The following is a 4,539-nucleotide window of genomic DNA, read 5'->3' as shown; positions in this document are numbered from 1 at the left end:
AGTCCTTCAGCGGCCTTTTGGCAGGTTTCGTATGTTTTGACAAGGGCATGGGAATCTTTGAACAATGTTGGCCAGTAATATCTTGCCCTTGGAACTTTATGTGTTGTAGTATCACCACCAAAATGCCTGCCAGCAGGGCCAGAATGGAGTTCTCAAATAACTTTAAAGGCATATTCTTGCTTTAAACAACAGATTAACACTCCATCATAATTTTTGCTTAAAAGAACATTGTTAATAAGTTTATAAGATGTTGATTTATGTTGACATCTAATCCAAAAAGATTGGGATTATTGTAAATAGTTTAGTTATAATTCAGAGAAAACCAAGAAACCTTGGAATTGGAATACCAAAAGTCTCTCCACTCTTGTATATATATTTATGATTTTGTTAATGAAAAAACAGTTGATTCGTGGAGTTATTCCCCTGCCCTTACATGGTATCAGAGCCCAGACCCTTTTTTAGCATATTTTCTACTATGTAACTCCTATTTTCCCAAGGTAGTATGATATATAATGGATGTTTTTATGTTGCATTGAATTGAAGATATGATACAATATTACGTTGCGTGCTAGTATGAACGCTACATTGGAAAGTCTTTGAATATTGTAGGGCATAACAACATACGTTGTGTGTTTGCATCCACATACTTTGTGTTGAAATCGCTGGTCCGACCTGCCAGAATCATTGGTCATGGCTGGTAAGAAGTTGCATTATTTTTATGGTGGTCGTCGTGTGTATGTGTTGCATTGGTCTTTTATAAAAGCATTGGTTATTTGCATAGTGTTGGTGTTTTCTTTGAAGATCGTGTGCACAAAGACCAGTGAATGATACAATTGAAATATGCATTGAGACACTATATACCATAATGTGATGAGCGTTGAGTTGAATACTAAGAAATTTTATTTGCTAAAAAAATAACTTGGTATGATGTGAGTTATTTTTTTATCACTATGTGCATTGGTGTGGGTTCCATGCAATTTTGAGTGTTGAATTCCTTTTTACCATACATATTTACCATATTTTGAAGCCATATGCATTAAAAGGAGCACCATACGATTTATTTTTTAAAGGGAGCATCATACGGTGAAGCCATGATTTATACATTATGATGGGAATTATTTTTATGAAGTGCATTATGGCTTAATATATGGTGATGTTTATATTATGATGTGCATTATGGTTCGAATGACATGGATTAATATATGGTTTGAGTAGTGATATTATATGGTGGTATGTTATATGAGTAGTAATATTATATGGTGGAGAACCATCATATGCACATTAAAAAGTGAATTTTTTTTTTTTTTTTCAGAATGTATTCACTTATATCTATAGTTGGAGTGGTTCTCTCTGGAAAAGAGAACTACCATGAGTGATCTAGGAAGATAAACACACCCTTATTTTCAATGAACCCTTGGAAAGGAGTTTGTGAAGGAGGAGGCAATGCACCTGAAAAGCTCACTTCAAACAAGGAGCTTTCCATTTGGGAAAATAAGAACAACAAGGCCCATGCCATGATTGAAGTGTCAGTAAATGAAGAGGTGAGTAGACATATTTGGCGATTTTCAAATGCTTTTGAAGATTTAAATAAGTTGAATGAATTATATGACTCACGCTCTGAGCTTGAAATTGTTCAATTGATGATCGAGTTGTTCAATATTGAGTTGAAAAATGATGACCCTCTTGCCTTAGCATCAGAAATAAGATCCATTATGATTGACATAAAAGCCACTAGTGTTGAAATAGATGTTACTCTCACAATCTATGTCAAGGCACTATATCCCACTTATTCACATTATCTTGAGTCATTGCAAGAAAGTGGCAATCTTAAGGAGATTTCCTTTTTAACTCCCTTGAGAAGAAATTTTCTTAAAGAGAGAAGGATTTTGGGAAGAATATGGCTCCTCAGTCTCCTGAAGAAGTTATATGCCTTGAACAAAAAGAGAAGAATCAAGGAAAGGATTCTTCTAGAGGAAGAGGTGGTCGAAGAGGACATGGAAAGAAGAATTTTAGAGGCAGGGGGGTAGACATTTCCAAGGGGAAATGTCTAATATTCATTGCATACAGTGTAACAAAAATGGACATGATGCTTCCACATGTAATTTTCCTTGGGACGGAATTGAGCAAGAAAGAAATGGATAAAAAGGTAAAACACCTGGTAAACGGAAAGGAAAAGCACTTGAGTCCTCTCATTATGTTGTGGAACATTGTAACATTGGAGTAACTGGAGACTTATTTAATGCTTCACTTGATTCATGGAAATATGCTTGGTTGCTTGGTTCAGGAGAAAAATGCCACATGAATTTCAGAAGATATTTCTTTGAAAAAATCACTGACAATGTTGATGGAGCAGTCTACTATGCAGGTAAGTCAAAACTCAAGCCATCGAGGCTTGGCTCCATTAGGCTCAAACTGCCTGGTCTTCCAGAATTTATTCTACATTATGTTTTATACCTCTTGAAGTTGGGGAGAAACTTGTTTTCTTTGGTCCACATCCACTAGCAAGGACACTTCATTCACATATTTGATGGAAAGGTTGAGGTCATAAAAGCATCATATCACTCACTTGTCATGACTGGGATAGAAGAAGAAATTATTTTGAAGCTACAAGGAACCTCTGATCGTGCACAAAACTTTTCATGCAATTCTCATTATGATGAAGGTACACATCCATCAAGTATTTTATGACATTCTCTATTTGGACACTTGAATTATGACAGCCTTTGTTTGTTGAAGAAAAATGGCGTTATGGGTTTGCCTACAATTCCTAGGAAACTTAAGCAATGTGATGCTTGTATCTTAGGAAAGCACAACAAACAATCATTTCATAATTCTCATTCCAAAGCACATAGAAAGATTGAACTCATTCGTTTTGATTTGTGTGGCTCAATGCTTGTTCCTTCTGCAAATGCTAATAAATATATGATAACATTTATTGATGATTACACCAGAATGTGTTGGGTTTATTTATTAAAGAAAAAAGTTGAAGCTTTTGAAACATTCAAGAACTTTCATGCATGGATTGAAAATAATGCACAATATCATATTGGATCTATTCGTACTGATAATGGAAAAGAATATACTTCAAAAAATTGTAAAAATATCTTCTCCAGCATGGGGTCAAACATTAAACAACCATGCCTTATAATCCCCAACAGAACGGTGTTGCTGAAAAAATGAACAAGACAATCTTAAGTATGGTACGTTCAATGATGTTTTTCAAGAATTTTAAGTTGATGTTTTGGGATAATGCATTTCTATGTGCTATGTATATAAATAATAGGTGTCCATCTCATGCTATCAAAAACAAGACTCCCTATGAAATGTGGTATGGCCACATTCCTTCAGTGAGGCATCTCACGGTTTTTGGTTCCACCTGTTATGCCTTGATACCTAAGGAACAAAGAAATAAACTTGGTGCAAGGAGTCAAAAATGTATATTCTTGGGGTACTTAGATATATCTAAACCATCTTGTCTCTATCATGAAGTAAATAAGAAGTTTATAATATATAGAGATGTGATCTTTCTTGAATCTTCAAGATTGACAATGTTATTGAGTGACGGCTTGATCACATGGATAAATTCGGGCATGCAAAGTCTTTTCGAGAATTTGATAATGAGATTCCACATCTTAAAAGGGGGATCCCTATACTGGATCAATATGCGGAATCTCCTTCTAAAGAACTTTATCCCCCTTGTGAAGCTCCAACCACTGATCAAGAAGACACGTTAAGTGATGTGATTGAGAGAATTGTGAGGCTAAATCTTGATTCAGCTTCATCTCAGTCAACTGAGTAGCCTATGCCATCTCAAAAAGGTCCTCCAAAATGGCTAACAAAGACACTGGAAAGTGTTTGTACTAATGAGGTTGGAAATATCAAAACAAGAAGCTCAACTAGACATAATGGAGGTGATGTAGGCAATCCTAATTCACTTGTTCGATATGGATGTTTCTTATGATTGTGAACTAAATTTGTCTATAGATTTTGAACCAACTTCCTTCAAAGAATCTATTTCTCATGATGAATGGAAAGAAGCGATGCAAAAAGAATATGATGCTTTAATAAAGAATGGCACCTGGAAGCTAGTTGATCCTCCATTGGGAACCAAACCAATAGGCTACAAGTGGGTCTTCAAGAACAAGTATAAAGCAGATGGCTCACTTGACAAGCATAAATCCAAGCTTGTGGAAAAAGGTTTTTCACATAAGGAAGGGGTCGATTGTGAGGAGCCTTTTCCCCCACAGTAAAATGGGCTACCATCTAGACACTCTTTTCCTTGGCAACACAGAATGGTTGGAAAGTCTATCAAATGGATGTAAAAATTGCTTTCTTAAATATATATATGAAAGAGAATGTTTTTATGTCCCAACCAGAAGGATTTTTTGTGAAGGTTCAAGAACACAAAGTATGCAAGCTTGTCAAATACTTCTATAGCCTCAAGCAAGCACTGCATGCCTGGTATGAAAAATTGACTGGGCATCTTCTAAAACTCAATTTCCAACATTGTGATCTTGATGATGCAACTATGTTTTTCAA

The sequence above is a fragment of the Pinus tabuliformis genome, chromosome 6 (genome assembly GCF_031772625.1).
Source record: "Pinus tabuliformis cultivar Carrire ecotype Pingquan chromosome 6, CPIR1, whole genome shotgun sequence".
Classification (NCBI taxonomy): Eukaryota; Viridiplantae; Streptophyta; class Pinopsida; order Pinales; family Pinaceae; genus Pinus; species Pinus tabuliformis.
Note: the sequence above shows the minus strand (reverse complement) of the source record.